The sequence below is a fragment of the Camelus bactrianus genome, chromosome 20, assembly GCF_048773025.1.
Source record: "Camelus bactrianus isolate YW-2024 breed Bactrian camel chromosome 20, ASM4877302v1, whole genome shotgun sequence".
In the NCBI taxonomy this organism is placed as follows: Eukaryota; Metazoa; Chordata; class Mammalia; order Artiodactyla; family Camelidae; genus Camelus; species Camelus bactrianus.
In genome coordinates, this window is record NC_133558.1 from 8,895,032 (window position 1) to 8,907,925 (window position 12,894).

Sequence of the window (12,894 nt, forward strand, 5' to 3'; positions counted from 1 at the left end):
TAACGCTGTTCTGCTTTATGGCTCCTCAGATAGATAGCAAACCCAGAAAACATCAGCTACCTCGGGGTTTTATTATAAGTTATTGACATTCCTTTCGTGATTCACAAGTGCCAGAAAATAAATGTCACAGTCCCTGGGGTCTACATGAAGACGCTGGAGGTTTTGGGTTCTGTAACTGATCTTTCAAGAAGACGTAGTATGGGTGATGACTCACCCCGTGGTAGCTGTCCTCTAGCTCTGTGCTTTAGAGGAAACATTACTGTGGGTGTACTAGTACTTTTCCCTCCTCTCCAAGAATTTCCTTAGGAGAGGGTGTCCAGCCTGCGCCAAGGTTAGCCTCACCCTTATCTCCTCCGGAGCACCATGGCCTGCAGTGCCTGGTCAGGGCTTGGCACAGAGAAAGCCAGCGCTCATGGTAGACGCTTAGCAGTCACAGCCAGTAGCTGAGCAGTGGCAGCAGCTGAGATTCACACTGCGGCCCGAAAGTTGTTTTAGCGCGTGAGGTCACAAGCGTATCCTGTGTTTACAATACAAAACAAAGCCCCCTGCTCTCTCTTTCCTACCGGCGCCCTCAAGAAGACAGGTATCCGATTTGGGTGGAGGGAGCCCAGACCCAGCTGAGGAGAAGCTTGGTCAAAGAGAGGGGAGGCCGAGGAGGAGGCGCGGTGCCGCTTGGCAGCTCCGAGCGCGCTGCGGCAGTGGCAACAGGAGCGCCCAGAACCAGTTGCTCAACACTTTATCAGTTTGCACTGCTTTCTCCTTTCTTCAGTGAATTTCCATTTTGAGGGTACAGCTCCTTAGACGAAAGGTGTGGCGGCGGGGTGGGTTGGGGGACTTCTTTGGAAGGTCCAGTGTGGGGAGCCAAAGGGGGCGCCTACTAGGATGGAAATAGAAATTAGCCCTGGGCTGGCTCCTCTCGCCCCGCTTCCCCTCTTGCTGAGGCGAGACTAATGGTTTGGCGACGGAGCCAGAGAGGGGTGTGTTTGCGGTGGTGGCGGCTCCTTGAGGGCTCCTTGTCCCCTCGGAGCAGACAGACTGCTGCGGAGAAGGGCGGGGGGGTCCCGGCGGCGGCCCGCTGGGTCCCGGACCCCGGGTGCCCGAGGGTCCCCAATGGGCTCCGGGCCCCGGGCGGTTGCCATGGTGACGCAGGGTCGGCGGCTCCGCGCAGTGGAAACAAAGCCGCGCGCCCGCTCGCCCGCCCGCTGCTCGCCCGAGCTCCTCCTCCACCGGCGCCTCCCTCCCCTCACAGGCGCCGCCGCCACGGCTCCCGGAGCGGCTCCCGGCCCCGCGCGCGCCGCAACCGCCACCGCCACCGCCACGGCCGCCACGGCCACGGCCACGGCCGCCGCCGCCGCCGCCGCCGCGGGCCAGGTAAGGCGAGCGCGCCCGCCGCCCGGAGGGCTCGGGCCGGGCGCCGGGGGTGGGGTCCGCCCGCCTCGGGGAGCGGACGCCGGGGCCCGGCTGCACCCGAGTCCCTGAGGGGCGCGTCCCCGCCGGGAGGCGGTCTCCTCGGCCGCCCCGCAACCTCGGACGGCGCCCGGGGCACGGCGGCGGGGGCAGGCGGCAAACTTCTCAGCCAGCTCGGGCCCGAGCGTCCTCCCGGCACGACAGCCGGTCCGGTCGCGAGTCCGCTCAACGGCGTGCTGGGCGCGGGGCTGCCCGGAGCCGGCCGGGCGCTCGCGGGGTGAGGCTGTGCACGGAGGCAGGGGTGCTACCTGCCTACGTTATCCTTTTCTCTCTCCTTCTCTGGTGTGTGTTATCGAGGCTTTTAGGGGGAAAAAGATATGAGCATATTGACCTTTGGACTTTCATGTTTCCCTGGTTGATTCTCTTTGAGGACGGGGTGATGCTAGGTTCACCAGGGGAACAAACGACACTTTTTTTTTTCTTTTTTTCTTCTTTTAACAATCGCTGAAAAGTGAGCCCAGGCTTACTTGCCTGGGACTGGAGCATTTTGACGTGCTTTTGAAGTTCGTTTGGATTTTGAACATAACAGCCTTTATCTTTGAAAGGTGTGGTTGCACCTGTAACTAAATAGGAAAGGTATCTCGGTTTCGCATCCAGCAATACCAGAGTTAATAGGACCAGTACTTTGTGGGTTAGATAGTTGGGACCGTTGTCATTGCTGTTGTTTCTGGAAGGTATTGTGTTCATGCTTTAAGGAACTGGAAAATGCCTTGCGTTTCTGTGTGTAAGGAAGCTCTCCAAAGCACCTCTGAGGGCAGTAACTGGACGGTATTTGCATCTGTTTACGAGTGTGATGAGAGAGTTACGATGCTGTTGCCAAGGGCATGCAGGTACTGGATGGGGAATTGCTCAAGTTATGGGTACCCTCCTCCTTTCTCAACGGCCTTAAGCCTTGTCATCATTTCGTGATATTTAGTTTGTTGCAGGCACAAAGAATCGATTAAAAATAGGATTGTGAAGACTGTTTTGTGGCTACTTAGATATCTTAGGTGTACTAATGTACAGGAAGACAGTTTTCATTTTTAGAAATATAGCTGATCAATTCAGAAGGAAATAATATATTTGTTAATATTTTTTAATTGGGGAAAATATCACACTGATAACTGGAAAATGATTCAGTTTATTAAATTGTACACACAACTTAGTAAAATAATTTATAAATTGGAAGAGATCAGTTAGGGAACATTATATGGAAAGCAAGAAATTATACTTTTGATAAAAGGTGGTTAATGAGAGGCAACCAATGGCACTGATCATTTTGAGTTGCAGTTAAGTTGATTAGAATTATGAATATTAAAGCTACTTGAGGCGTCAGACATAAAGTGATTATATTCCTCGTCCCTCTTTTGGGGTTTGAACACCTGTTAGCTGTCTGATTGCTGGGTTTCTAGGTCTGTTCATATTTGCTAGTAATTTTAAGTAATGTCACCCCATTAGAAGATTGTATTGGAATTGAAAGAATTGAGTTGCAGCAACAATTTGCAGATTATTTCACAATTGGGTTTGTTATTAAACTGAATTTTCCCTGTAGAGTGGTTCACAGATGCTCTGCTAAATACTCTTTGATGATGGTAATGAAATGGTACATTGATTAAAATGAAGTCTATCCGTTTTGAGAAGGTAACCAGGAGAGAAAAATAAGTATTTTCTCATTTAAACATGGAAAGGCAATCAGAATATTGAAGTCTGGACACATTATATAGACACAGAATGTAGTTTCCTGTTTGATACTAGAAATCATCATTTTTGTGGTCTTTCTGAGGCACCAAGAGTACAGCTTTATTCAGATCTTTTTTAGCATATCCAACATTCAAGTGCAAAGGTTCTGGACTTCCTTTTTGGCCACATGGGACGCTCACTCTGAGTTCCAGCCTGAACATTTACATTTGTGGCCTTTAGTTTGTATTCTGAAGAATGGAGACAGCCAGTGTTAATTCAGCCTAGTAAGGACTCAGGCTTTGCCTTTGCTGCTAGCTCACACAAGGCACAAGATTCAGAATAGTTTGGCATCTCCAACACTGTATTGCTTTCTGCCAAAAAGATAAAGTCAGTAAACATCAGAAATAAACAGTCTTGTATTGCAAGCACTGCTTTGTTCTAGTGGTTTATTTATACAAGTTCTGAAGCATGAAATGAAGCTTTTGTCAGTGCGGTGAAAAACAATAATTTGGCATGTTTATATATGTTACTAGCATTCTGAGGTATGTGCATAACCAGATAATGAAAGCAAAGAATACTGTGATAGCCACAGAACCTCCTTAGGACATGCACATGGGAGTGTGCTGTGTGCCTTTGATTGAGATCAGTCACTTTGTGGAGTGGAGAACAGCACAGAGTGTCATAAGGTGTAAAATACTAGTTGTCACTCTTGCTGGTTCACAGTAGTAGGAAGCGTCTGCGTTTCTAGGCTTTAAAGTCTGAAAATGATATGTCTTAATTTTATACAATTGTTTTATTATTTTGTAAAATCTTAATTTTATACAGTGAAAAAGGTCCTCTTTTTGGTATATGTTCTAAAATCTGGTCTGATGTTTGTAACTACAGCCATTGTTCTACCTGGAGAATTCTGTAACTTGACTGACCAAGTCTGTCCAGAGAGATAAAAGGAGCCAAGAAATGTTCTTGTTTAAGTTAGGATTAACTTGTACATGTGCCATTGAAAGTCAGTTGTTTGTAACCATATGAACCCACACGGGCAGCATAAGGCCATTGGAGCCTTTGTTGGCTGTTTCTGGGTCAGTGTTCTCTTGCAATTTCTAGTAGTTGTACTGTGATAAGATGATGACTGGTTGCTAATTTAGCGCCTCGTACAATGTGTTGTAGCATTTGTAAAAGCACATTTGTGAAGGATGAGATATATATGTATATATACACATACATATATATATGATTTTTTCATTACCAAAACACTTAGGCTTGGATTTGTGGCTGGGGAGCTAATGTTAGCCCTGAGACCTAGAGGAAAAATGCTCTAAATGTGAAGTGTTGTTAACTGACCTGCTGTGCGTGGTAAGTATCGATCATAGCCACTGCTGAGAAAAGGCGTGGGAGACACACGGTGGTGGTGATCATAGGAAGTGGTGTTTTGTGCCATGGCTTATTAATAGAGATTGATGGAGGCTGAACAACTTTTGTGGACACATATTTCATTTATTTGTGCTCTCAGTCAAAATGAGGATAAGATTCTGAAGCCATTTTGTAAACCACAAGTTTGCAAAATGGGGAAAATGCATCCATTTATACAGTCTGGCACAGAACTGGAGTGTTATAAACACAGTTGGAGGTCAGTGACTGATTGTAGCAATTTTATAGTGTAGTTTTGGACATCAGTCAGCAAATGTTTATCAAGTGTTTCCTTCTGAATATTCCATGTTGCTTAATAAAAGGCATCTGAGCTCTTATGGTTGAGGAATTATTTGTTTTCCAACTATTATGATTATTCTTTTATTGTATGTGTAACTCATTACATGGGATACCCAAATATTCTCCTTTGGCCTAGTTTTCAGCCTTCCTTTTCTTATGGGAAAAAGTTACTGGTTAATTCTTTAATGCTTTTTAAGTAATTTTATATCCCCAGGGCTTTAAAAAAATATGATGTAGTTTATTTGTTATTCAACCAGAAGAATATCAGAAACTTAGTTTATAATGGTATGCATTAAACCCCCCCCCCCCCCACAGCACATGTTAGAATCCTTAAGCTCACATTTTGGACAAGTGCAGAGCGTTGTGTGGTGGTTGGGAAAATTTGGGATTCCGTTAGGTGATTGAGTGCTCATTTCCGCGACTGCCTGGACCTGGATCTCTTCCTCTTTATCTCATAATCAGTAGACGTGAATGCCAAAGGACCTCGAGGTGGAAGCTTCAGTGAATTAAAAAGTGTTAAAAAAAAAAAAAAAAGGAAGATTAATACATGCTGAGAACCTTCAGGGCTTGTGGTGATGGGGAGGGAGGAAGAAAGACGGATGGCACTGATCATCTTTTTTGTGGTCAACACCTTGTGGTCCAGGCTTGAAGCAATCCCCCAGGGGCTGTTTACATGCTTGCCAGCAGGCTGGCCACTCCTGCAGCATAGATGCTGTTCTGGTCGCTTACCCCTGCTTGTACTCCGGACTAACTGAAAAGTGACTCCCTTGAACTGCAGTTTAAGTGCATGTTGACTATTATCAACCACAAATTAGGACATAAGAATAAAGATTTTCCACATGGTTATATGATATAATTGAATTGGTCAGGGAGACCAGCTAAGACAATCAAGATGTATTGGAGCAATAAAATAAAACTATGTGTTTGTCTCACATATCTGATGTGTTTAATTAAATGAGAAATTGTTTCTCTGAGTATCAGCCCACTAGGAACTGTCTTCCCTCTCCTACAACCACAGTCATTCAAGGGAGACATGGCATTTTACACAATTTTTTCACTACATGATGTGTCAGTCACAGTTATGTTGAAGAACGGATGCTTACTGAAACTCTTGAATTGTAAACCTGCAAGAGAAGGTTTCTGTGTGGCCTTACCTGGCATTTCCTCTTGATTCCTATGGTTTCCTGCGACCCTGTTTAGTATGACTGCAGCTGTGTCTTTTTCCTGTCGATGAAACTCTTCCTGGTGCTTTCTAATGGGCCAGGCATGGTTCTAAACACTTTACAAATATTAGTTTATTTAATCCTCATAAGAACCCTCTGAAGTGGGTACTACTGTATAATATTGTAAATCAACTATACTTAAGAAGGAGGAAGCTGATATGATTGTTTCTGTTACATTAACCCCAAATTTAGGTACGCAAAATATAGCAGAGTCCTGGCTTCACGTCAAGGATTGCAGCAAGCTTTACTTTTTAATTCACTGATATAAAGTGTAGAAATAAAGGCACTAATCATTCTGGCACTTGGGCTTTTTTCTTATTTTAATAAAAAGAAACAAAACCCAAAGTCATAAAACAAGAAGCATCTCTTTATGGCATATAGGCACATGACCAGTATTTTCTGTAACACAGAAACTGGACTAATTTACAGAAGAGATACTTTCTGAAGGTAGTTGTTCTTTCGCTTATTATTTGTATTCATATGTTAAAAGAATATATATTTTCTATGGTGTGAGCCTTGCTATATACATGTAAATATATCTTTTAAAGGTTTGCCTGTTTTGCTTTGTCTTATGTGAGCTATCTTCCGTCTAGGCTCACCTGTTCTTTTTAAATTGATGTATAGTTGATTTACAATATTATATTAGTTTCAGGTGTACAGCATAGTGACTCCGTATTTTTGCAGAATTATACTCTGTTATAAGCTATTACAAGATAATGGCTATAATTCCCTGTGCTATAGGCCCACCTACTCTTTTTTTCAGTAACTCTAACCTGTTCTGAGAACCAAGTGATGCTCCTTTCTCACTCTCTCTTCCAAGAGAACTCTGTGTATACTTAAAAAAAAATAATTTAGCATGCTGTTTGATGATACATATATCTGTATTTTGTGCTAGACGTAAACTTCTTAGGAACAAGAACCATGTCTTACTCATTTCCAAAGATAGGTACAAGTGTGCTTTTCTCAACTGAATGTGTAAAAATATTTTTATGTGATATACAATTATTATTTTTAAATCTAATTCCAAAGTCAGTATTGAGGGCCTTAAAAAAGTCAATTTTAGGGCCTTAGGAAAGGGACTCAAGTTTCTTACAGTAGTGTTACTTCAGTTTTCTAAGTTTCCAAATGTATTGTAGGGACCCTATAAAATTAATTTGAGCTTTTAGTTATTTGAAGTACCACATTAGAAATCAAATACCACGATTTTGTTTTTGACTTGTTTGGATTCATGATGGTCATATTTTAAAAGGTTATACATAAAAAAATAAAAAACCACTAGCTAGATTAATTTTATACTGGCAGTTATAAATAAACTTTTGATTATTCTAGTTAAAGAGAGCAAAAAATGGATCTTTAAAAATCATTTACACTTGTCTTTATGATAGTTTTAGTGTTTTACTTCCTATCCCCTCTCCCCCGCCCCTTTATAAACACATGTTCTCATTGTCTCTGTAGATGAGTGATTAAGTGTTTTAATTTCAGGGGGCTTTTCTTATTTAGGCTATCTGAAAAATAAGATTAAATAAGAGACAGATATCCATAAAAGCAAGTAATGCAACATAGTTCTGTAGGTTCTTCTAGTAATATTGTAATAGCTGTCATTTATTGATCGCTTACCTGGTACCAGGTACACTTAAGTATGGAACACAAACTCCCTCTTTTGATCTTCACAGTAACTCTTGTTTCTTCATCTACCAAATGCTAATAAATAGCTTATGCAAGGTTGCACAGAGTTGGTAAATTTAAAAACATGATTTGTGTGGATAAATCACAATCTCAAGTTGCCTGTGATTGCTTTGTTAATTATCAGCAGACAAAGAACGCCTTCCTGCTTCAGTGAAGATGCCTTTTGATTATGTATGCTTTGGGAAGAGTGGCAGTTGATGCCTGCCTGGTGGGGCAGATTCATAATGGCAGCAGTGGTCAATTTCGAGAGGGGAGATGGTTGTCCGGAAGTAACCCAAAACGTACATCCTTGTTTGTGCTTATCACTGCAGACTCCGGTGGGGTTTTGGTGTAGAAGGGAGGGCTCGAACACTTCCCTCAAATCTGATTTTAGAATTAAAAACAAAATTGAAAGGAATTATCTTCTCTCTGCTGAATTTGTTTTATTTTGTACTGTGCCCTAGACAAAGAATTAATCCAGAGAAGGGACATATGAGATGTTATAGGATAAGAAGAAATGAAGTGAAAAGTAACTCAGTTAATGTCATATCCCTCAGGCTGGACTTCTCCAAGGGTCAGAGCAGCACGTTCTCTGTTACTGTGGTAGAGTTCCTTGTCTTAGGATGCTGGAGGCCTGGAGGACAGGGGTCAGGATGAAGTTAGAAGCCTAGAAAACTGTTTTCATCTGGGTCATTCTCTTGTACATCATGGATTTTTCTTGGAATTCCTAGTGCAGACCTTTCTTAATAGCTACTGGGAAAAAGGGGGAACAAGAGACTTTTAGTTAAAATCTTAACAGCATGTAAAAAGCTCACTTTTTGGAACAACTAGTTATTTTTGTCAATGTGACTTTTTTCCATGTTCAAGGGCTGTCTGAGAGTTAGTAAAGCACAGTGGTTTTGAAGCCAGACAGCCTGTATTTGAATGCTACCATCTAGCTATGTGGCCTTGGGACAACTTCTTAATCGTGCTGGGCCTTCATTTCTTTACCTATAAAATAGGGAGAATAATATTACTTACTTTGCTGGGGTGTGAGTATTAAATGAACCGTTATTTGTAAAATCTTAATTATTATCTGCTAAGAGAAGCTTTGTCAGCAGAAATGACACCTAATATTTGATGCTTTTATAGGTAAAAATAAAAATCTAGTTTTCTTTAGGCCTTTGAATTCAACTTATCTTATGATTCTGCTTATAAATCTGGTAAGTGAGCAATCACCTTCACTTTTTGTTTGATGAAACTTTAGTTCCAGTTGAGCAGATTGAGTTCCTTAAACTATCAGTCTTATTTATAAACTTAGTTCAACTTAAACTCTTAAATATTTTCAATTATATATATAAATTTAATATATTTGATTTTCTGTTTAAACAAATCAGATGCTTAGCGGGCAAAAGTATGACTCAAATAAGTGAAACCTTTCCAAATGCTTAGCTCAAGTTCCTTGGACTGTTCCATCACTTACAAAATTAATATTTTATAGACATAGCCAAATCCTCTTAAACATTTCAATCTAAATAAATCATATGTCTAAATATATCACATTTTAAACTAGAATCACAGGGCTATTCTGTTAGCTTTGTTTAAACATTAAAATCCTAATAATTATGCACAAACTGTTCCAATTGATATAAAACATATTTCTAAAGTTTTCTAAAAAGTATTCACGTAAGTCTGATTTTCTTCATCATCTCTATCTATATTTAATTCTAAACCTCCTCTAGATTGGAGAGGCACTTACTCATTAGAAGGAAGTTTATTGTGTCAGGTAAGCTGGAGGGACCACTTCGCATGAACTTGTGTTCTCATACTGCTCCATGTTCATTTCAAGTTACTGCCTGACCGTTTTTCATTAAAATATGGCTCCTTGTTGATCACAGATTTAAGGCCTAGAGCCTGTACCTGGGCTGCATACATCCTGGATGATCCTTCCTGTGATATCAGTGGATGGGCTTTACCCTCTTTTATAGTTGCCATGACAACAGGTGACTCCATACCATGCTTTTCAGATGGTGTTGATGTTTTAACCTTTAGACCAGTGCTGTTCAATATGGAATTTTAAGTTTTGGGTAGCCGTATTAACAAAGTAGAAAATAATTTTAATAATAGATTTTATTTAACCCAACACATACAAACCATCATAATTTCAACACATAATCAATATAAAATTAACAAGATTTTCGACATTATTTTAAAAATTTTTTTGCATGAAGCCTTTGAAATCTAGCATGTATTTTACACTTACAGAATGTCTCAATTTAGATGCTAAATTTCTAGCAGTTACAATAAAATGTAGTCCTGCCAGAATGGTAATATTGTAGTTGATGGAAGAATATTTATATTGCTTCAGTTTCTAAATTAAAATTAAATAAAATTAAAATTTCTTTTCCTTAGCTGCCCTTGCCGTATTTCAAGTGAGCCACACGTGGCTTGTGGCTGCCATCTTGAACAGTGCGGCCCCAGACTGGATTCATATTTGCTCCTCACCTCATTCTTTTCTGCGCTCTAGACTGTGCCCCACTGCTATTTCACATGGCTTCTACTCACTTGGATTCTTCATTTCTGCAGCTCACAGTAATTTTAATGGCATCTGATTGGCTTTGAAAGGCATTTTAATGTCACTTCATTAAACCCCAATATTTCAACTTTTGTCTATTTTTCTGAATGGTTTCTCAATTTTTTTTATGTGTCCATTTACAACAGTAGTAGCAAAGGAAATGCAGTGTTTTATCATAAGTTGTTTGCCATTTGGAGAGGAATGTTGAGGCTTAACTGTAACCCATGCGTAGACCCAAATGGCTGAGTCTGGCAACCCTCCTCCTTCCTTGTCCGCTCATTGTCCTGCCATCCTTGACAAACGTTTCTTGTCTTGTTTTCTCCCCTCAAACACGTGCCCTTCCTTGTCCCCTTGCCCTCTGCAGATGACCTTGCTTCTAGGGAACTTCCGCAGGCTTCCATCACAGCGTTCTTCAGTCTCATCTGCTTCTGAACCCACACCTACTGCTGTCTCCCTAAGGGACCCTCAGTGGCTGCGCTTATCCCTAAGCCCACCTCTTCCACTTGTGCGTTGTGTCCCTTCCCCTCTCGTCCACTCACAGATAGCAGTCTTTCTTGATCATCAGTTTACCCTACTGTTGGATAATTTCCATCTGCTTATATACTGTAATATTACAAACTGTAACAGTTTAAGCTCATCTTAAAAACACACACACAAACACAACACAATACTTCTTTAACCATTTTCCTTTGGTTTCTACACCATTTCTCTGCCCTCCTTTATAGCAGAGTTTCCTACAAGCATTGTCTGCACTGCTCTTTGCTGTTTCTCTCCTCCCATTCTTGAATCTATGTGCATACCCACCATTCCGTCGAAAGTGCTTCAAAGTCACCTTGCCAAGCCCAGGATCAGTTCTCAGTAGTTATCTTACCCAGACTTTCAGTAACGTTTGAGTGCTGCCTTGTTCAAAGTCTTTCTTCCCTGGGCATATACTTTAACTGTTGCTTTAGTTGTGCTGTATTACAAGCCATCCTAAAACTCAGTAGCTCACATTTAAGTTTTGTTTATGCGTCTCCTGGGTTGGCTGCATTTCAGCTGGCCTGGGATGGGCTGAGTTGGATAGCCCTGTTCCAGGCTGTGGATTGAGTTCAGATCTCCTTTAAATTCTATTAGTTTTTTCAAATGTATTTTGAGTATGCTATTAGATACATAGAGATTTGTAATTGTTATATATTCCTATTGTATTGGATCCTTTTATTTTTATTAAATAATAAAATGCCTCTTTAGTTCTAGTAATGGTTCTTGACCCATAGTCTCCTTGTCTGATATTAGTATATACAGGCTTCCCTTTGGTTAGTGTTTGCATAGTTATGTTTTTCTATAACTTTCAGACCCTTATTTTTGAGTTCTTTTATAAGCAGAGTGTAGTTGAGTTTTGTGGGGTTTTTTTTAATCTCACTGACAGCCTTTGGAATATCTAATAAATAGTTCATTTAATTTAAAGTAATTGATAATATATTTGGGTTTAAATTGACCATTTTACTATTTGTTTTCTCATTATCTAATTTGTTCTTTGTTTCCCTTTCCTTTTTTTCTTGCATGTTTAAATTAATCAAGTATTTAACATTCCGTTTTCTTCTCTATTGGCCTGTTATTTATATATCTTGATATTATTCTTTTAACCATTATCCTAGAAATTATAACATTCGTCCTTCACTTATGAACTTATTCTGAATCAGTACGTTAACCACTTCCTTCACAGTGCATGGTTCTGAGAATACTTTAACTCAATAAAAGCCCCTCCTCCCTTTTGTACTGTTGCTGTCATTTATTTTAATTTCATGTATGAATAAAACCTCATGACATATTATTATTGCTGTTTTATGTAGTTAGTATTTATTTATATTTACCATCTCTCTCTATTCCTTTGTGTAAGTCTGTATTTCCCTCTGGGACATTTTCTGTCTGTTGGAAGAACTCCCTTTAGTATTTCTTTGTATTTTTGTTTGAAACTTTGTATTTTCTTAATTCTTGAAGTATATTTCTGTTGCATGTAAAATTCTGGACTGTCAGTTTCTTTCACTGCTTTGAAGATGTAATTTCATTGTCCTCTGTCTTCTATTATTTTTGTTTAAGAAGTCAGCTGGCAATCTCATTGTTGGTCTTTTGAAGATTATGTACTGTTTTTCTCTGTCTGCTTAAAAAATTTTTTAATCTTTGATTCTGAGGAATTCTATTATAGTGTATCTAGATACATTTTGCTTATTGTTTATCCTGCTTGGGTATTATAGAGCTGCTTTAATCAGTTTTAGAATATTGGCCATTATCTCATCAGATATTACTTCTTCAGGTCCAGTCTTTCTCCTCTCCTCCTGAAAGTGCAGTTTTACATATGTTAGACCTTTTCACTGTGTCCTCTTTGACTCAAATTCTTTTTGGTATTTTCCATCATCTTTTTATCTCTTTGCTTTAGTTTGAAAATTTTCTAATAATCTCTCAACGCACTAATGCTCTCTTAGTATTTTATCTGCTCTTAAAAAGCATCTGTTGAGTTTTTATTTTCTTACAGCTTTATTGAGGTATAATTTACATGCCATAAAATTCACCCAATGTAAGTGTACGAGTCAATGATGTTAATTAAATTTATAGAGTTCTGCAACCATTACCACAGTCCAATTTTAG

At 40.1% G+C, this 12,894-nt stretch overlaps 1 protein-coding gene across 6 annotated transcripts in view; it reads left to right on the forward strand.

Moving 5' to 3' along the window:
- The first annotated feature begins 816 nt into the window (after positions 1–816).
- The window catches only part of RNF182 (ring finger protein 182), a 113,734-nt gene continuing 101,656 nt past the window's right edge, over positions 817–12,894 (forward strand). For 2 of the 6 annotated variants that reach the window (XR_012500969.1, XR_012500970.1), the window contains exon 1: positions 817–1,371. The gene's annotated coding sequence lies outside the window, so the exon portion shown is untranslated. Of the gene's footprint in view, positions 1,372–1,511; positions 1,685–12,894 lie in introns of those variants that run through there. The other 4 variants (XR_012500968.1, XR_012500967.1, XM_074348124.1 and 1 more) reach the window with 4 other exon arrangements.